Below are 21,569 nucleotides of genomic sequence, written 5' to 3'. Positions count from 1 at the left end.
CTACCAAGTGCTGGGTTACCAAAGATTTTACATGCAACTTTTTTATCATGTGTAGGAGTCTTTTTATATAAAGACCTACATATCTACATATATATAAATGAACCCGATTTGAATGCCATCTGAAATATTTTTCTTTTTCTCCTTTTTCCTGTATTTTTAAAATAAAGATTGAGACAAAAAAAAAAAAAAAAAAGAAGAAGAAGAAGAAATTCTCTCTCAGTTTGTAGGGATCTTCCTGGCCTTGAACACCTACCACTCCAGTAACATTATCAGTGAGATGCTTGCACCTCTGCATTTTCCAGCAGGCTCTCTTCCTTGATCACTTTTCTAACATCTCTTCAGTGCTGTTCTTGTAATTTCGTAAAGGCACATTCATGAAAAACACATTCCAGACACACTCAGGACTCATGAAAGCCTCCCAACACCAGAATTAATAAAATTAGTAAACATCACAACACTACATACAAAACTCATAAGTAATGCACAGAGTCTGTATCCTAAAACACACACAAAATCCTTATGACTCAAGCCCAAACTCCTACACTGGCCTCACACAAGGAAAAACATACGCAAGTCTATATACATACACACTACACAGGCATATGCCCACACAACAAACACCAAGACAGAATAAAAACACACACAAACAGCTTGATAAAAACAGACATCTCACCCATACATACATTACCTACCCAAACCACAAAAAACAGAGCCTAAATATAAACTCCTCCCCAACAATACACAAACATCCCCCAAAAACACACCGTGCACACTAAACGTGTGCCAAGTATAATCACAAATACACACAGCAAATACCTTCTTCAAAACATACAACTCATTACAGGCAGACTACTAACTACAGAAAAAAGGAGCTCAATGTATATATTTAAAGGTTCAACACCTTATGTCAGCTTTTCCTTTCTAAAGAGTGGGGAAAATGACAGACAGACAGAGAGGGTAAGGAGAGACTGGGCAGGAGGCGATAGGGAGGAGGAAAATGGAAGTTGCCTTGTGGGGTAGAATATGGATCAGGCTGTCATCTGGAGACCCATCTTCATCCAGAATTAATGCACTAAAGTTCTCTGGTTTTACTCTAAATGGTTTTAACGAGACAGCAGAAGCTGTGCTCTGGATGCCAGGTGCATGGGTACCTTGGCTGGCTCAGGCACTTTGAAACTGAAAAGGCAGCAGGTTCGGCATTTTGGGGCCAAGCCCAGAGAACCCATGCATGCGCTGGAGAACCTGGACTAAGTTGGAAGGAGGAAGGTATTTTATTTTAGACTGCTACACATGTCCTAAAAAGTTTAACCCGTAAGCTCGCTCACAGCACTCACCCAACGGGAGCATGGTGCCAGGCAAGTGCCTTACACTACTCTGTCAGCAGCTCTGTCCTAGTGCTGTGGGAGAGGGATCAGCACTGGGATCCCCCGCACCGACCAACATGGGAATGCACTGGCTCTACAGAGCAGCTGGAGAGAGCTGCAGAATGCTGCAGGGAGGGCCGGCACAGCAGGTCCCCATCCGGCACAGCTCTGCCATGGAGCGGGGATCAGACGGGAAGTCTCGGAGGCACAGAAGCAAGCAGGCAGAGAGGAAGATGCTGTGGGGATAGCAAAGCCCGTCACCGCTTATGAGGAGCACGTTCTGGTAGCCTGAGCCTGCAAGAGAGGCCAGCAGCACTGCGGGGCGAACAGTGCAAGTCACCTGGGGAACGGCTCCCGGGGCCAGCCAGGCAAAGCGGCACAGGGGAGGCCTCACACACGCTGGGAAATGCAACCTTCACTCACGCACCCTGCGCCCCTCAAACCACACACTGTCCTCAGGACAAAACTCTGGAGGAATGGTATGAGCTGCTGACCCCCCCATATCTCCTCCCTCGAATCAATACATCCTTACCTCCGACTCCCATACCCCGGGGGGGATGCTATGGTTGGGGCGGGGGAGGAAGAACTGAGAGCAAACAACAGCAACAGGAACAGAGTTGAGCCATTTCAATTATTCATATGCCAGATGGATTCTTTTCCTGCCCTTTTTTTTTTTTTTTTTTTGCTACAAAAATAAGAAAGAGGGGGGAGCATCGATGTTTGGGGAGCGAAGGGAGGAAAACATATTTTCCCCAAAACAAAGTGCAGAAAAGCGAGGGGAAAGCCCCAGCATACCCATCTCTGTGCGAGGAGACCACAGGGAGTGCGAGAGTTTCCACTCACCGGGGAACTCACAAATGACTGATCTTTTATTTTACACACACAGAGTGAAAGTGAAGGAGAAAGTGCACAAAAAAATAAGAGAGAGAAAGGGAAAGAGGGATGGTGACAGAGAGAAAAAGGGACACAGAATGAGACAGAGCGAGAGTAAGCAGAGAGAGGGAGGGGGGCAGGCAGAAGAGGGCTTTGACCTTCTGTGAAGGATATAAAAAATCCAGCAGCCTCAGGGGACACCCAACTATCTAGCATATTGCTGTTAAAATGTCTGCAAAATTTAATACACTTGGCATGCCATCTAATCAGTCCTTGGAAACCACGGTTTTTCTCCCTCCTGCACTCCAACTGTTTCAGACCTCCAGCATTTGGGGATGGGGTTGGGTATTTTCTACAGATGACAGAAAGTTTGGTGCATGCACACAGGGTAGGTTGGGGGGTTAATTTGTGTTTCATTTGCCTTTTTTTTTTTTTTTTTGGAAGCAAACAGCTGTCATTTTCCCTTTTTAAAAAAAGTTTGTACAGATTCCCGCATGCTGAAGAGCTGCTGCTGCATGTGCAGGGCAAGAGCACATAGTGCAGAGCATGCAGGCACACGAGCATGTGTGCCCACAGACAGGATGGACAGGAGAGGACGGATGGGTGGACGGATGGGAAGCACAGCGGCACGCACACCCACAGCTCAACCAGTGCCAAGGGGAGCATGCATGGTGGTGCTGGCACACCCTGCCAGTGCCTGCGTGTGTGTGCACGCGCTGCAGGTGCGCTCACACAGCAAGCCAAAGCTCATGCTCGCCTGCCTGCATGCCCCGGTGGCGTGGGCACACTCACCACAGCGAATCGGCTGGGGGGGGTGAGGGAGGGTGAAACCAGCCCGAGGACGGGGCGGCACTTTGGTGCCGACACTCCTTATTGAAAGGGACAGCTGCCTACACTGCCACACAACAGCAAAGGAAACAGCTCTCGGGGAAAACAACAACAAAAGCCCCAACCCTCAGAACAACAAATACATCCAACACTTGTTACCTTCCGCAGGAGCTCAGCGGGTTGCAGGACTCCAAAAGAGCTGGGCAAAGCACTTCCGAGCCGAGTGGGAGAAGGCCACCTTTTCACTCCATGGGGAAGGGAATGGAGGAGCTGGTGCAGTGTGGTGTGTCAGGTGCTTTCAGCTGTGCCAAGGCAGTCAGCAAAGACCTCGAGATAGGATCAGGCCCTTCAGGAGGGGAGGCTGATGCCTCCAGCCAGGTGTGGAGGTTTATGACCTTGGTCATCCAAACAGAAGTCCCTGACAGGCAAGGGCAAGCACAGCTCTAAGAGCAGAGGACAGGCTCTCAGCTAACACAGAGGTGCTGTGGGGCCCCTGGTGCAGGTGGGACCTGTGCCAGCTGATTCAGGCACATGGACATCTAACCTCCAACCTGGGCAGCCTCGGCCTGGCATTCATGAGGGGAAGCCCAGGGTCCTTCTCAATGTGAGGAAAGTGAGAGATGTGCTGAGGAAAGGGATGAGGCATGAGGCAAGGAGGGATCTAAGTGCACGAACACCCTGAGACCCTGGAGCAGAACAGGCACAGCTGCTCACAGACAGGCTTGTCCAGCAGCTCAGGTCCTTCCCAGCCCATTGGAACTATGTCACAGGAATACCGCTGCACAGAGGGAAGCCTCTGCAACTGGGAGCAAACAGGCCTCCTGGCCCACTGAAGGTGGGGCAAAAAGGCTCCTGGGTCCTCCTTCTCCCTCCAGAAGAAGGGGTTTGGTGAGAGCAAAGGTGGAGAAGAAAACACAAAGGCAGTGGACACCACTAAGTGGAATTATCAGTGAAGGAAGAGAAGGTGGTCCTGGGCCACGGACAGGATAGGAAAGGGCATGGATTCACAGGACTAAGGAGAAAGGACCTGGAAGTTTAAACCAAGGCATGGGCCCCAGATCCTACCCAGCTCAAACAAAACTTTGTTCAGTAAAAATGTTAATTGCTGAGGAACCAAATAAAAGAAACCCCACAGGCTGAAAACTGCTCAGTGTCTTTAATTAGCCAAAAAAACAAAGTGGTTACAGGAAAATGAGAGTGTAAGAGGGGATCCCGAGGGAGCAGTTATGCTACTCCCCCTTCTCTCCTTCATCACCAAACAGCCCAGGGTAAGGCCATGGTAGCAGCCTCTTTGATAGTAGATTTGGGAAAAGCATTTGGGCCTGGTTTCTTTTTACTGTCCAGAAGATGAGAGCCCCAGCCAGGGAAACTCAGATCTGAGTCAGGCACCTAGTGACCCCAGGGGCTTCAGAGCCTTCCGTTCAACCCCATGCCAGATGCCTGCTGGAGACACAGGGAATGCCTTCCACTATTTGCATTGAGACAGCTGGCTCTCCGGCCCCTTTAGGGCCAAAGAAAAGAAACTGTCCCTAGGGCTTAACCCTCAAAAAAGAAGAAGAAAAAAAGCGAGAAAATAAGCTACAGGTTAGAAGCAGCTTGTTCTTTAATGCACTGAAGGATCATCCAGACAAATTTACCCATTTCTGCTAAATTCCACCAACAAAGCCAGAGCTCTTCCTAATCCCCACACAGGCTGGCATCTGCCTGAACGGCCACAGTCCCAAGTGCCCAGTAACTTGCCAGCCATTTACTGCTTTAAGAAGAAAGCAAAGTGAAGATGAGAGAAGTGCCTGAGTGTTTTAGCTCTTCTGCTGCCCCCACATACAGTTCACACCTTGCCCCTTAATTCCTGCCCAAGGCAACTGGACTGGGTTTGGAGTCTCACCCACGCAATTCTCCTCACTCTCCCCTCTGTGAAGGGCTTACATCTCTGGTGTGCGTTGAGCAGACAGCCAAAACTCTCCATTCTATACAGACACTGTGTGCACACGTGGGACAAAAAGAGAAGGACACACAAGCTGGAATTGGGGAGCAAGAGCCAACGGCACTGGAGTATGTGACCTGTGAATGGCACTGGAGTATGTGACCATCCCTAGGAGCTGGTTACGGATCCTGCATCATCCAAGCTCAGAGCCTTCCCAGAAAAATGGTTTCATGCACAAAATGAAAAATAAAAGACCTTCAAGAACAGCATAAAGGAGAAAATAACACCTTATTGAGGAAGCATCTGGCCCATCCTAATTTCCAGGTTGATTCCACCCCGCTCCAGCCTACCCCCTCCCCTGGGGCCTATCTAGCTGGGAAATCACAGACAATCAGGGAGGCTGTTCCAGCCAATTTCCTTCAGGGAACCTGCAACTTCCTCCTGGGACCGTCCTCCCAGTGGCTTATTCCTGCCTCACACAAGAAGGTGAGGGCCATAGTCTTCCTCAGAACAGGTTCTCCCTTTTCTCTTCTCTCTGAGGCAGCACTGAGGGTCACAAATCTGGTCACACACCAGGTTTGGACAAAGGTAGTGAAGTGGAGGAGGGCTTGAAGAATGAGACTGGTAACAGTAGGAAACAGAGGTAAACACAGGCGTTATGCAGAGGGAGAGAAAGAGAGGGAGGTACTCCAAGAGGCTGTAAATTCATATTTCTAATTACTTCCTCATGTTTTTCAGCACTCCTCAGTCAAGTTTGATTAAAATTCCTTTCAAGGGAAGACGCTCCATAGAGAGACCTGCAATGGAACAGGCAGCTTGTGAAGTTTGCAAAATTGCTAGGGGTGGGCACTAAGTGCAATAGCTTGGGAGCTGGGTATAGATCAGCCCCCCCCCCGCCCCAACACGGGTGCATGCCCCATGAGAGGCTGCTCTTCTGAGACCGAACACCAGTTCAGGTCTACCTGTTCTCACACTGTCAGGGTACAAAATAGGACACAGCCCCTATCCCTCACACCTCAGACACAGAGTGTTGTGAGACAGCTTCCACAACAATCTCCTTCCTAACTGGCAGAGAAGGTCCTCCCAGGAGCGTGTAAGAACTTCCTATGAAACATATGCCTCAGCAGATGGGGGAAAGCTTATGCTCCCTTCCACCTATGAGTCTCTTACATAGGGGCTAGTCTTCTCCATAGTGAAAAGCAGGACTCAAGACCTTACATCCTTGTTTGCTTATTCAATGGAGAGAAAGCCTGAGATCTGGCAGGCAACAGTAATTTATGTAATAGAGATCCTTCCAAAAGTATGAAAAGGAAGCATAGTAACAGAGAAGAACTAAGGAACAAGACCATTTTTATCACCTTCAGTCTTAAGAAGCCTTGGCACCATCCTTACACGGCACCAACTGTCACCAGGCAGGGGTGGTCTTCCCAGTGGACAGGAGGGTTTAACAGAGCTCCCTCAGGGATATTTCCAGGAATGGCTTCAGGATGAAAATCTGAAAGGCTTTTCCTCAGAAACCCTCCCCTCACCAGCTCACAGTTACTGGTTGTACAGGGTGTTTCTCTCCAATCTATTCTTTCTGCTGGCTCTATTGCCTATAATTAGGCTCCCAGGCTGCTGGGTCCCCACTGTGTTCTCTGTTCATCTACAGACAAGATGTTCATCCAGCGCTATGGCCAACTCCCAGGCTGCATCTCCCACTCTCTGAGCCCTTCCAAGTCCCCACAAGAAAGGGTGTGAGTACAGCCAATTCTCCCTCCTGACCCTGCCCTGCCAAGCTCCCTGCAGGAGGGGATGCCCCAGGATGAGGGCTGGGGACCAGAGAACGTAAGCAGCACCCGTTTTTTTTTGTTTATCCTCAACACTGTGGCAAGAGTGAGACAGAAGAGACACTGCTGGATATCAGCCTCTGAGTTCCCTACATGGCTTTGGAGAAATCATGATTATCTTGATGCCTGGTTTCTCTCCTTTCTCTCCCCCTCCCCTCCCTGCTCTGAATAGCTGAGTGTCTTAATGCTCACGTGAGTAAGGGACAGACCCTGCGACAATCAGCTGGGCATGGAACAGGAAGGTTCTTATAGATTCTGTCAGGACACAAAATTCACAGTTCAGCTAACCAGGAGACATCCAATCCATGATACTGCACACACTAGCATGCAAACAAATGATAAAACATCCTTTCTGGTTAGTTGCTCTCCATCACGTGCAAGACACAGGTCATGGAGATAAGTCCAGCCAGCTCTGCAATCTTCTCATGTTCCCTTCCCATCCAACCTGTGCTCAGCCTGTAACAGAAGGACCCAAGGACTAGGAAAGGAGAGGCAGAAAGACTCCAGCTGCACCTCAGATCCTAAATTCAGGACCACCACTGTGCTTAGGAACAGAAGTGCAGAAAATTATGCTTAATGCTGCACTGTTCACAAGTGAGATCTGACACGGTCAGGCAGGGGAAGAGGTCTTGTTCTTCGTGTAAAGAAAGCCCTTGCATGATGCATGCTGAACAATCCACAGCAGGGAGCCCACAAAGCTACTGTCTTAAACCTGCGATTGCTGCAACCTAAGCCAGCAAGGTGCATGCAGTCAGAGCAATACAGACCAGCATGACCAACTGGAGAACTGCCCAGTTTTTGGGAGCTGCATGCAAAGCGTGCCTACATAGGCAGCATGGGCCATGAGCACACCCAGGATCTGCAGCTGCTCTCTGGAGATAACACACGTTGGGTGTTGGTTGCAGGCTGCACATGCTGCTGACCATACACTGGATGTGGGGGAGCAGGGGCACCCACATGGCCTGGGAGCAGGGGAGTGCGTGGGGACGCCACGGCAGGAGAGTGATCAAGAGAGGCAAAGCCCTGCACCACGTTCTCCCCAGTGGGAAAGCACATGAGCTGTGTTCCCCTCTCCATCTCCTCTGAGAAACCCAGAGGTGGTTTGAGGGGGGCCTCTGACTCCAAAGTCATCCAAGTTTCTGAGGTAATTAATTTACTGCTGAAAGAAGGAGAAGGAAGAGCAATAAAAGAGCCTTTGTACTTAGGGTGGGGCTGGAGCATGGAAAGTCATTTCAGAGAATAAGGAGTTGGGGGCAAACAAAAACAAAAAATAAAAATAATAAACTGATTGACAAGCTTACAAGAAAAGCCACATTTTTAGCATTCTTAATCCTTAGAATAAACACACAGGGAGGAATGAGGACAGGGCTGGCTGTCCTCCGAGATCACTGGGAGAGACTGGGCTTGGTGCAGGCAAGAGATTTTGTGCTGGTGGCTGTTGTGTATGGTATTGCCCAAGCTAGAAGGAGGTGTGTGAAAGTGTGGAGGGGAAACAGGCCAGAGGATGGTAAAATCAAAGGTAGACACTCACTTGGATCTTCAAGCTCTCTGCTTTTCTGTTTCATGCTGTCTATACTATTGCTGTTTCAACACAATCAAAATTACACTAGAAACACAGAACCAAAGGTGTCCCACCCAGTAGTGGAAACACAGCAGTAGTTTGAGAGAGCTACACCTTCTTACCACCCCAGTCAGCTGCTTCAGTAAGAACCAAACTGCATGACACTGTCTCCCCACACCCCCTGCTTTTATCTGGTCCCCATCCTCCCCCAAAACATCTGTCAAATTTCTCCAGGATAGCAGGAGTTAAATGGCTGGTTTTAGCGGTAGAGACACGTTTAGGAAGGGATTGAATTTGTGCGTGGTGCAGCCGGTTCCCTGTTTATTAATAAGCTATTTATCATTGGTGTTGCTTTTAATACCATTTTGGCTTAATGTTGTTAATGAAATATAAATACCCGCACTAATGATGTTGGTCAGGAGGCAGCGTGGGCCACTGGCAGCTTTGCAGGAGGGAGGCCAAACCACGGCTGTGTGTGAGAGGCTGTGACGGCGCGACTGCCAGCCCAGCCTCCGGAAGAGCTTCCCCACACACTCCCACCACAAGACTGCATAAGCACCGCAGGGTGAGGAGGGGTACCTCCACCCAATGGGATGGGATGGGGCAGTGCTGGCAGGAGGGCAGAGAGAGATTTGCAGCAGCTCTAGACCACTCTGGCAGCCCAGGCCCAAGCTAACTGCCCACCAAAGCTGCCCAGAAAGGAAGGTGGCTCAGCATCACGGTTCAGCTCCAGCAAGGCACAGGACTGCTCCCTCTCAACTCTCTGCCTTTTGAGATCACAACAAGAAGCTGCCCTGGCCCAACATGTCTGTGTTGGGGACCCTGCAAGCTGCAAGGAGCTCTCTAGATGGAAATATGTAGAAGAAGTCAGATGAGTTTTGTTTGCTTAATGCAGTTGCCCCACTGGAAGAGCGATTTGCAGACTCTGCGCTAAGCTCCCCCAGGGCAGCTCCCACATGAGCCCAACCAAGACCCCTTCAGCAAAGAGGTGTTCCCCAGTGACCACCTCAGAACTGTTTGTGGCTCATGCTGGGCTGGCCGCGGGGGCTCTGGCTTCAGGCCATGGGGTGCTGCAGGGTGGGGTGGGGCAGGAGGAGCTCGCCTGGCTCCTGGGGCTGCCTGCCACTCCACAGCCACTGCCTCACTCCCCAGCCCTGGTAGGGCCATGCTGCCCTGGGTCTGCAGCAGGCTAGGTGGGGATGAAGAAAAAAAAGGAGTCTCCTGTTCTTGAAGGGAACAATGCCAAAAGCTTGGCCTTTGGCAAGGGTTCAGAGGTTTGCTCTGGATCTGCAGACCGAGCTTGCACAGGTCCCTCTCCATTAGCTTGTGTCTAGCACCGTCATGGGGCAGGGATTACAAATCTCCCTAAGAAGGCTTTTGGAAATCCCATCTTGCACTACCATTTGCATTAGAGCAGCCCCTAGAGAGAGCTGAGGCCTGGGCACGCTTTCAGAAAGAACCTTAGGCCAGGAGAGGCTTCAAGGCACCAGAGGAGATTGGTATGGAAAGGCAACAGGCAGAACAGCTTTGGGACTGGTCAGTGGAAGAGGCACAGCAAAACCTGTGCCCAAGGCCACCCAGCAGGCACACGGCTCTCAAAATCAGAAGAGCGTCTGAAATGGACCTTCAACCACCAGGAAGTTCCAAACCTCTGCAAGCCTCCAGAACAAAACCAGACACTTGCCTCAGGAGCATACTCCAAACACTATCACTGCCTGAAGAGTCAATGAAGAGGCAAATTTGGAGAACAAAATATACCATACTCTGTCTTCTGACAGCTCTTGTAACTTCTCTTGCTCCAAGTTGACCCACTCCACTAATCTCATTCAACACACAGGGAACCAGAGTTCCCTGCAAAGCCGGAAGCCTAATCAAATGGGAGGAAGAAGTGCAGATGATGACCATGCACCCCCTTACCCACCAAACCCTCCCAGGCCTGGGGCACTAGAGCCCCTGCTTCCTGAGATCAAAAGAGGTGGCCTCATGTCCTCCCTCATGTTGCCGTCTCTGCCACAAAAGCTAACCCATCATTGGTTTGCATAAACTGCTCAAAGATGCATCTCTCTTCCCCTCAATCCCCACTAAAACCCTTTTTTCTTTTGCTTTGCAGTCTCCCCCTTCCTCTCTCCCAGGAAACGAGCGCAGAGGAAACTACAACTGGTCTGCACTGGGAACTCTCCTGGTGTTCCCCGCCACAAGGAGTACCATCAATTTACACTGTTCCTTTAAGACTTTATCTTTTAATTTGGTGCTCCCCCTTTCCCCTCCTCAACTAACTGATTTATTAGTTTACATCTCATAAATTGTAACCCCTCACCTCCCCCTTCACCCTCCCAGATGCCATAAATCCCCTTCAGGGCCTCGACACCCTTCTGCATGTGGTACAGCCCCCTGCCCCCCAAAGTCACCTCCGAGTCCCCAGGGAGCGCGGGGCTCATTTGCTGGGGGTTTGGTCTAGCTCGTCTCAGCAGCTAATCCCTTGGGTGGCTCCTGTCAGATTATTAATTAGCTAAAGCGGATCGGCCCTGGAACAACATGCGGTTGGACTTCAGATAAAACAGGACGGCAGAGGCTTGGCATGTAGTTGTTTAAAGGGATATTGTCCCTTTTTTCTCTTTCTTTCTCCTGGGGTGGGGGGAAAGAGAGGAGGAGGAGACAGGCTACTTCCACAGCTGCTTGCAACCCCCAGCAGTTTGCCACCCTGATCACAGGCCTGAAGATGCAAAGGAGAGGAACAGCAGACACCATCTCCACCCTTGCCCTGTGGCAGCTAAAACTTTTCCAGATGTTGGAAAGGCTTTAAGAACCTGTTAAGAGGCATGCAGCACTCAGCTGGAGGGTCTCACCACTCCTCCCTGCCACCTCCCTGCCCCTGCTGTCCCTTGTCCACTCATTGCTCCCTACAGAAAATGTGGTCTGTGCAACCACCCCATGAAAATGACCAAAGGCTGTTCCAAGGGGCCATGGTCATCCCCACCTTGCGAACAGGTATTTTAAACCAGAAGCAGCCGTCCACTTTGCATGGGTAGGGTTTAAAGCCCCCTTTTTTATGCAGTGCAGCCTTCCTGGGTGGGATAGAGTGAGCGGTCTCATAGGCATCGTAGCGGAAAGCCTGCAAGAGCAAGCTGGAATGAGAGTCAGCGCGACTGATGCTGGGGAGCAGCTCACCTCCTTGCTCCGTTCCCACTTTGGATTGTTTTGACTCAAACCGATGAAGCTGAAATATCGAGTCACAACGGCACTAAACTTCATTACAAGCTCTTAACACAGATTACTTAATAAAAAACAGGCTGCTTTAATTGCTTTTCACCCATTAGCATTTCTGGAGGAGAAAATTCTGATTAATTTGAAGAGGCACATTTCCCCCACCCCTTGTGCTGGCCTGTGAGCCAGACCTCCTTCCCACACCAGCCTCGTCCAGAAGAGCATCCCAGAGAGCAAACAGAGCTCCCAAATCCACACGACTCTGAAAAGCAAAGGGACTAAGGGCCTGGATGAACAGATGGGAGTAATGGAGTGAAGCAAACAAGGGAAAGAAAAATCTCCTCTCCTTTCTGGTGAACCCATAAAAAGCAGCACAGGGGGATGAGCAAGAAGTGGGTAGAAGAGAACGCGATAAAGGAAGGATAGCCATCGTGGCAGGGTTCAAAAAGAGCAAGCCCAGAAGCTGCTGGGTGACTGATTTGGTGGGGTCCTGGGAAGCACCTTCACCTCTCTCTGCAGCTGGGAAAGGGGCGAGAGGCAGCTCTGCCAGGGGAATGTTGTGCAGATTTTCAAAGTTTGGGCCAAAAGCCTGGGAGCTCAGTGCTCTCTGCATGCACCTGGAATGGTCCCTGTTCCTTGTTCAGGCCCTGCTTGGATAGCTGGTTCCGAGGGAGGGCATCTGGCTGGTCACCCCCAGGTTAGGAGTGCTGGGAAGTAAGGGAGAGGCAAGGGAAGCACCCTGCATGGACCAGCAGCTCCTCTGGGCTGGGAAAGCCAGGGGACAACAGTCTCATGCTTGAAGGAAGGAGCCTCTTGGGGAGGAAAGCCAGAGTCCAGCTGCTCCAGGGAACAAGCAGGGCAGGCAGCAGCACTGGGCTGTGCTGCTACAGTAGAAAATGCCAAGCTCTCCTCACTCCATCCCCGGGACAGCTCTTTACCTTTAGCCCTAGCTGTTTCAGGGATCAAGAATGTGCAGCTACCAAGTTCCTCAAAGATCGGAAGTCAGAAAGGACAAGCCCCCTCTGCCCCACAGCATATGGGACCAGCTCAGGTAGGATCTGCACTGCTCCACTGCCAAACGGCCCCAGGTAAAACAAGTCTACCAAAACATTCCTGGCCTTCGGGCAACTGACTTCAGCTCCTGTTGTAACTAGCCCTGGTGAGGGAGGATGGCAACCAGGTTCCTGAGTAGACTGTTCTCTAGGTCAGCACACTTCAGGGACATGTTAATCAAGTAGGAATTGCTCCCATGTGCCAACTCTTGTCAACCTTGCAATGCTTCATGTTTTTCTTAAAGCCTGAGATCTTGCAAGTTACGTAAGATTTTTGTTTTGTACAACAATGTATGTGCAGTGCTATCCCTCCCTCTTGCTTCCTCTGCTCTCCCACTAGCAGAGCACAGCAACCTGAAATGTGATCTGTGTGCATCCTAAACACATAGAAACCTCAGTATTACTGTCTTATAATTGGGGGGAGGAGGGGAGTAGCTTTTGACTTCTGAAAGGACAAGGCTAGCAATATTGTTTGCTCATTTTACTTTCAAACTCACCTTAGTTTGTCCTCTCCTCTTTTCTCTTGTATGTTCTATTAATGTACAGCTAAGACAAACTCAGCAAGAATCACAAGACAGACACTAGGACAGATCATAAACTGCCCTGGCAAAAATCAGGATAGTTCTGCTGGCTGAAAATGCAGCTCTGCTGCTTTACATCAGCAGATGGCTTACCTGTGGCTCTTAATGGTTAATGTATAACTGCAGTAATAACAAAAAAAAAGCCCCAGCATTAATACATCATTTGTCAGAGGCAATATGCTAAAACAGTCTTTCCATATTCAGCTCAAGTAGTGAGATAAGCCTCACCTCCATGGGCTGAGCACCAGCTCTGGAATGAGCCCCCAGTAGAAGACATCAGAGAACAGATCACATTCACTTTACAGTATTTGTTCATTTTTCAAATTTTTTGTTTTTTATCAACAGATTTCTAAGAACTACATTTTGAACATGCATTTCCCTTGAACACTCATGTGCATACTTAGTACTGATTGCTCCAAGTGCTTTCCAACTGGTTTTCCTTAAGAAACTCCAGCAGGTCAGCGTCCCTGTTGGCTCTCGCTGGACAGCTGCCTGACAGACAGACAAGACAGTCCCACATACAGTGCCTGCCCGATTTGAAGATGTTCCTAAATGTTTAATGGAACCCTGTGAACTGACAGAGCACTATTAACCCCTTTTAGCTAGCTGTTTCGTCAGGGTGCCACAGAATGACTGCCTGCATCCCAGCTGAGAGAACTGCAGTTGGATCTACTAAGAACAGGAAGAAATACTGTCAGATGGTTAAAGGAATCAGGAGATCTGGCTTCTCCTCCCAACTCTGCTTCTGAGTCATTATTAGCATAAAATCAGGTTTGTTACATCAGTGAAGCTTGAGTAAATAAACCACGACTCATCATTGTGTTTTATTTTGCAATACCTCAGTGGGCTCCTCTCTACAAATAAACACTATTAATGCTCATTGCAACTGGAGTTATATGGGGAGGGAGAGTGATAAAAGCCCCTAAACCGGTCTAAAACCTTTATGGAGAGCATTAGGGCAAAATCACAGCTTTTTTGAGGATATTGACTTTTACAGGACAGGCACTTAAAAAAAGGGCAGCCCTTACCTGGGAAGACTAAAAGACAAATAAGTCAGGCCTGCAGGTCTGACGAGCTGATGGGTAAGAAAGATCCGGAAACATCCTGATCCTCTTCTGAGGAGCCAAGGCTGAAATCCTGACTCCACTGAGGTTTACAGCAAAACTTGTGCTTGCTTTAATAGTGCCAGGATTTAACCTCCATAAAGTTCAAGTGTAAAGACAGAAGTGTTAGGAAAGAGATAGCCACCTTCATCAGCAATGGCTCTAGGAGACAGAGAACACCATGAAGTCAGAAGAACTGAAGAAGGCAAGGAAAGCAAGGTCTGAACCCACAAAGGCCTGGCCCAGCCCCATCTCCTCCAGTACTGAAGGAACATCCTTTTTCCATGTGAGTTTTTGGGGCAGGCTGGTCTCCTGCATGACAGTTACCCAGGCAACTGTCAGCCCTCACTTAAGCACCAGGCTTCTTTAGGGCTAAGCTGCTCCACATATCCATACTTGTGAACTCTGTGCTTGTACCTCACTGCACCACAAACTGTACTCAGACCTCCTTCAACACCTGGGAGGGATGCTGCTCAGATGCCATCCTCATTGCCAGAAAACCTCTTCAGCTTTTGCACCTCAGACAACTGTTCCCCCTCATGTGGACGACTGTAAGTGCAAAATCACTAGCGGATGGGCACAGCAGGGCTTCTGAAAGGGCTTTGGGCTGCACCTACCTTTAGTTGGAAATAAAATCATTCTGTGTCTCCCAAAAGCCTTGTAAGTGTCAGCTCCTTGAACTCTGGCATCAAGGCCCTTCCCTGAACCTCTGAGCCTTTTCAACCTGCTTAGATCCCATTGCTGGACTTGGCCTTCAATTAGGAGGCTATATTAGTGTCTGCTGTTACCCAAGTGAGCGGGAGATGCTAAGGACCTTAGTGGATCAGGCTTCAGTCCCATTCCCAGACCAGATATGGTAAGGACAGCTATAAGGCCTGCCAAGCACATGATCCTCTTTCCCCTCCTTTGACTTCCCCCCATTCAGCTTTCCACAGCCGCCAACCAAACATCTGATCGAAGGCCTGCGGGAGGGAGTCAGAACTGTCCAGTCTGGTTATGAGTGAAGGTCATTGATCTAGCACAGACCAGGGATGCGGAAAACAGGGGAGGGAGGAAAAAACCCTCAGAGAGAGAGAAGAGAGAGGCATGCAGAGACAGCACACAAGCGAGCGCAGGGGAAGGCAGCGGAAGTGGCTGAAACATGGTTTCACACTCTGAGACCCAAGGGCTGTTGTCAACCCGTCCTTCATGCTCACATCTTGTCACACTAGAGGTCAGGTCTCCCAAGCGTTCCTGGAGAGCTGAGCTAGCCCATATGGCAGGCAATATGTTAACAATATGGATCAGCTGCTCGTCAGGGCCTGAGCAGATGGATGTGACAACCCTGCTCTTATCCCAGACAGGCTTTTAACATCTTCCCTTCTCCTCAACTCAGCCATACCGGAAGAGCTCTACCCAGGAACCGCTGCCTCCAGCTTAGGTGGACCTCAGGGCCACAGGTCAGAACAGGCAGCATGGAAATGCCTGCCTTACTTTATCTGGATGGAAGCGGGCAGGGTAGAGCTCCATTCAGACCAGTGCAGGCAGGAACTGGGCCAAACTTCTATCCAGTGAGAGCGTGCTGTAAACGGAAAGACCTCGCTATAATCCAGATACATGCTATTAACTCCCAACCAGGGTGATACAGTAGATACTGTATTCAGATATATGTATATGGCATGTTACCACCAGATGCCACACGTTACAGTCTAGACTGAGTTTTGTAACTGCCTGGGAAAATTTTCTCTCACAGAACAAGTAATACATAAATAGATGTATATTTTAATGGGCAAGTTAAACTCCTCCTGGCAAAGGCAGGCAAGTTGATTTCATACACAGGCGGGTAAATTTCCACAATGATTTTGCAAGGCTGTTTCATATTCTCCAGCCCGGCTCAGGATCTGAGCCATCAGGGCTGGCTGGGCTGGGCCAGCTGCAGTTCTGTGGAAGGCAGAGTTCCCACCTCACTGCCTTAGCAGTTGTGCCTATACAGTGATCCCAAGGATCCTAGCAAAAATAATGCAGTCAGCCCAAGTTAACCCCCAAATTTAGGTTTGCTTTAGGATTGAAGCAAGGGGAAATATTTTGTAAATTCAAACAGACAGCACAGGTATTTCTAATCCTTTTCCCACATTTTTTTTAAGCTTTTTTCCCTGCATAAAGGCTACCCTTTATCAACTGAACAAGAAAACTCCCTCCAACCCTTATAGCTCTAGGACTAAACAGCCAGCATGTGCTTATAAACAGAGAGTGAAAAAGCAATCACAGCCTACGGATGGGCTCTGGAGAACGTGCAAACAGCCTCTGTAGCCCAAAGTAAATTGAGCTTGTTTTGAAAGTAGAAGCCATACAAGTTGCTCCAGGGCTGAAGACTGGAACACAGGGATTTCTAGTCCAGAGCATGAGCGATCACAAAGCCACATGCCTGAAAGGCTAAATGCATCTCCTTCACTGAAGTGATACTTGTAGAACTAGGGGGACCTCAGAAAACAGCTAGCGTCAAGGGAAATATTTCTGTTGTTTCTAATGAGCTTCTGTCCCTCAGAAAACAGCCCCTGAAGGGCACTCAACTTTGTACAGGTAACGCACCCAGCAGGTACTAGGAGAAGGTAAACATCAAAAAGGATTACTGATCTGCAAGAACCTGAACCTTAAGGTTCATTTCAGCACTTCAGGAATTCCAGATTTATCAGTCTCCTCCTCTTGCCTTCTTGTCTCAGAGGTCCTGCTCATCCCAGGTCAATGTCAGATGGACATGCAGGTCTTTCAATATCAGGAGCTACACCAGCAGAAACCTGTGAGAGGGGTCACAGGAAAAGCTCCTTCTGATGGAAATCAGAACCCATGTAGCAGCTTCCTAAACAGTTTTTCCCCCCTGGGTGTTGGGCCTTTTTGGAGAGGCACATAAGGATGTTTGGTGGAAAATTCACCTGCTGCAGTCAAACCTGAGAATTTGTATCTTATTTTGTAAAACCTCAAGGCTCTTCATGTTCCACTACCTTATTCCCTGGGGCAGAGCTCTGATTTGGGAAGATCCCTCACCTCTGGAGACCTGGGAACACATGTGCCACTGCTCTAAAACAGGGGACACAGACACCAGAGAAGCTCATGCAGGGATAAAGGCCAGGGTTCCCTACATTAATAGTTCAAACCCAAGCTTTCCAAATAATGCATGCCAGACCCTGGAGGAGTTTCAGCACTAGGAAGGTGTGGGAAGGTACAGTTCACCCATATCCCATCCTGAAGCATACTGTATTTACTGGCAGGTTTACTGAAAGCACTCAGGTCTGTAGGCTCTGAACACGTGGCAATCACTAAGCCCTGCTGAGCCTTAGAGGATCACGGCTGTTGCTCTTTAAGGTAGGGCACTCAGAACATGAGTAAATTCCCCCGTGCCACATGCAGCCAGGGATGGACAAGGATAGCTGAAGCCCCAGACCAACACCTTAGCCCTGTGACTTTTCTCTCTTCCCTCTTGCTAAGCCAATACACTCCCTACACCCTGATCCTTCTAATTCAAGTCTCAGCTGTACCTGTGACTCACAACCTCTTTGGATACACTGCTTTGCCCAGCTATCATTTATGGCACAGCAGCAAAAGAGAGAAGAACATGGTGATAGAAAATCCCCACAGGCATTTCAGGTTGCTGATCTTCATTCAGGCATCATCATCATTTAATGGTGCCAATACAGTATGGAGATACCCCTGACAAAACCTCTAGCCCCTGCAGAGCAGACATAACATCACACAAACCCCAGACACAGCAAGGCTCCTTGGCCCCTTCTATCTGCAGCAGTATGGCAGTGCCACCAGGTACCTCCCAAATCCCCAAACAATTGAGAAGAAATACATTATCCCACTGTTCTTATCCTACACTTGCTTTCTTCTAGGCCAAGTTATGCCATACCTTTCTTTGTAGAGAAGCTGTGATGGGAGCCAAGCAGTGAAGAAAATAAAATGGCTTTTAGAAACACAGAGTCCCACCCCCTCACAACCTTTCTGAGTTTCCCACCTTGACCACAGACATCCTCAAACTCCTCCTCTTTTGTGAAATAAGTTGATCAGAAACTGTCCCACACAATACTTACCCAGGGGACTCCCATGCTAGCCTGTTCTGATATACTACTTAGCTAATTGTTAATATTGCACACCAGCTCATTAGGAAGAAGGAGGCTAACAGAGGGAGCTGTTTAAACCAGCCCTCTGCTGTGTCAGCTGGGTGCCTATGTCTGTGCAGAAACAGGCAGCAATGTCGTAAACCCAATCTTACTCGTAAGCCAGCCCAAGACAAACCAACAGCCCACCATGCATTTAGCACCCAAACCAATGGCTTTCAGCAGCTCTTCTAAAATTTATAGGCTAGAAACTTCCCAGGAACTGGAATGGAGGCTCTGAAGAGCCAAAATCACTCGCTCCAGTCCTACTTCAGAGCAGACGGTTTCATCACAGAACAAAAGCCAGTACCTTGCATTGAGAAGTCACAGACGTCAAGGTCCATTCCAGTGTACAAAGCCAGGAGAGAAGTCAGATTCTTTGTTTTGGAGGTGGTTGCAGATGAAGACTGTGTGAATCTGATGGCCTCCCTTCACTTGGTGAAGTCTCTTTGCCCTGAGGAGAGTTCCAAAAGGAAATGAATATTCCCTACTTAGCAGTACAAGAGCTCAGGTGAATCACAGGCACAAGCAATGACGCTGGCCTCAAATGCCACAGCCACCCACAGACCTCAGTCCTTGGTCACACACAGCAGTCCAGCTCCAGCAAAGCAAGGCATTTCACACCCTGACAAATACGTTGCATCCCGATCTTCTCTGCCATGTGTGGTGCTAGCAACTCCAAAGGTCAGGGTACAAACCACCTGGGTGACCATCCGGTGGGCCACGCACTCCAACTTTCCCCAGAAAAAAATCCAGGTCAATCAGTTGCAGAAGCAGCCTACAGTACTAAGCCACTTAATGCAAAGAGCTTCCCCCCATAGCCAGCCGAGCATTTCTGCACACGTGAGGTGATGATGCTATCCCTCCTTTGTGGAGGAATCGTTCACTTGTGTTTGTCTTACAACCACCAGTAGAACACAGACTCTACCGTCAGTCTAGTGCACCCCCACATCAAATGCAGTTCCTCAGCCCCAAAGACGTTACAAATATAACCAGATGAAACAATGGAAGAATTATTATTTCCAGTTTAGTGAGGCACACAGTAATTAAGTGACTTGGCAAATCTGAGGCAGAACTGGGAACCAAAACTAAATCAAATTCTGGACCAAGAGCTGGACAACAAAGTCTCACTTCCCTTCCTGTGCTCCTTGGATGCATATTGCTACCTTTGCAACAGGTTTCATTCACCCTTCTCCCTGTTCTCCCTAGACAGTTAAGACAATTTCCTTCCATTTCCTGCATTGGAGGAAATGAATAAACCCGCAGAGTGAAAGAACAAGAACTTTTACCTTACAAAATTAAAAAATGTCCTAGCTCCAACATTTGACAGAAGCTCAGCAGCTTCAGACTTCTGTGAGGTGGGATTTGTAGACTGAAGGGTTTTGTTGGCGGTGGTTTTTTTAAATTTCCATCAGACAAAAATAAAAGAAGCAAAACAAAAGAGGGTTGTTGAGATCAATTTGTGATAGGTGCCGGGCCAAAGAAAATGGAGCCAAAGAAGCCAGAACCCTGCAACCAACAACCTTTGTGTCAATTTAAGCAAATATTGTGGCGTTTCCATGGCAATCCCTGTTTTGAATATCCACTACACTCACTTTTTAAAGGGCTTTTCCTGTTTGCATTTAAACTTCAAAACCTGTAAATATTTTCAGCCTTAACACATCCCAACCTCCCCCAGCCTCTGAAATGAGATACTATCAAAGCTCTGACATGAAGTCTTCAGTCTGCAGTACCCCAAAAGCTGTGAAAATTCACAGCAAAAGCAGGCTGGCAACCCACCATGGCTGGGGATAGCAGAGGCCCGGCTGGACTTTTGTCCTGCTTTCAGCACAGCGCCAGGCTCTTTACAGCAGTAGGTACAGGAGCCTCTTCCTTTATTTTTCAAAACTGATGAGTGAAACGAGTCCTTGCAAACACACAGCACCGATAGCATCAGCCCAAGGCAAGGCGCATGCAGCAGGTGTTTTGTAAGCCTCCCTCCATCCCACTCTGCCAGCTCAGGCCACCTCTGACCTGCTGCACCAGCCACAGTTTCTGCTCAGAGCCTCTTCCTGTGACCTGCTCCTGGCTGCTGCTCGCACAGCCCCAGCACTGCCCCCCAGCCTGACCTGTGCTTCGCTCCCTGCCCCTCTAACCTGAACTGAACTGAAGCTGTCAATCGCAATGATTTATGTTATGCTGTGTCATGTGCAAGTGGGAACGAAGAGTCAATTTTGTCCTCACTTGCAACCTGGGCTAGGGTGTATGTTCTCCAGCTTCCTCAGCAGCAGCTTGCAGGTACCTGCAGTATCACTCTGCCCCTGCTCCACCAATGCAGAGCCCAAGGGGAATGTCCTGGTGCAAGGAGCCCAGGTCAGGTGCTGGTATCAGCTGTCAGATCTGAGCACCAGGAGCCTGGCATTAACCTTCTCCCCAAAGCTGCCCCCACATCTAATGCTGCTTTTTTGCATGCATGGAAGTGAATGAGAACACCTTCTGCTGAATTCAGACACATGCTGAGGGCTTTCACCTCCAAGCCCCCAATTTCTAAAGCTTCAACCTGCGCTGTTGGGAGTGCAGCCCCTCCCGGCAGCCATGGGAGTGCACTGGTTAATTCTGAGTTTCCTGGCTGTGATGGATTTGTGCCAGGCCTCAAATGTTAGCTTAGTGTAATTTTTGGGAAGTCAATTTCCTTTGGTTTTTTTTTCCTTGGTTGTTTGGTTTGGTTTTTTTTTGTTCAAGCTTTTTTCCTCTTTTCTTTTAAATGGAAAAGTAGGAGCATTTGAATGAGCGTCAGGACAGGGCCATCCATCCATGGGCTGCAGTTTCCCAAGAGCCTTTTACAGGCACCATGGTACGTGCACAGAACAACCATGGAAACAAACACCAAGTGACTTCAAAAGCCGTTATGCTGAATGCCCACAGAGGCAGCCTTGAGGGAGCGGTCCTGTCTCTCGCACAAACAGCGTCACTCCTTGGTCCTGACCACTTCTCCCACAATGCTGGGTGCTTCTGATAGCACCAGCAGATGATGCATGATACCTGCTGTCCTGGCCAGCTTCCAGCTCAGTAATTACATCCTACAGGAGTTTCAGCTGGATATTTTATCCCTGCTTCACTTCCGGCCCTGAGCTGCTG

At 49.0% G+C, this 21,569-nt stretch overlaps 1 protein-coding gene across 2 annotated transcripts in view; it reads right to left on the bottom strand.

Moving 5' to 3' along the window:
- CASZ1 (castor zinc finger 1) overlaps positions 1-21,569 on the bottom strand; it is a 208,121-nt gene that overhangs the window by 153,076 nt on the left and 33,476 nt on the right. For both annotated transcript variants that reach the window (XM_056330672.1, XM_056330670.1), the window contains exon 2: positions 18,763-18,906. The gene's annotated coding sequence lies outside the window, so the exon portion shown is untranslated. The remainder of the gene's footprint in view (positions 1-18,762; positions 18,907-21,569) is intronic.

Source organism: Falco biarmicus, chromosome 3, assembly GCF_023638135.1.
Source record: "Falco biarmicus isolate bFalBia1 chromosome 3, bFalBia1.pri, whole genome shotgun sequence".
In the NCBI taxonomy this organism is placed as follows: domain Eukaryota; kingdom Metazoa; phylum Chordata; class Aves; order Falconiformes; family Falconidae; genus Falco; species Falco biarmicus.
This window is presented reverse-complemented; position numbering and strand designations above follow the sequence as displayed.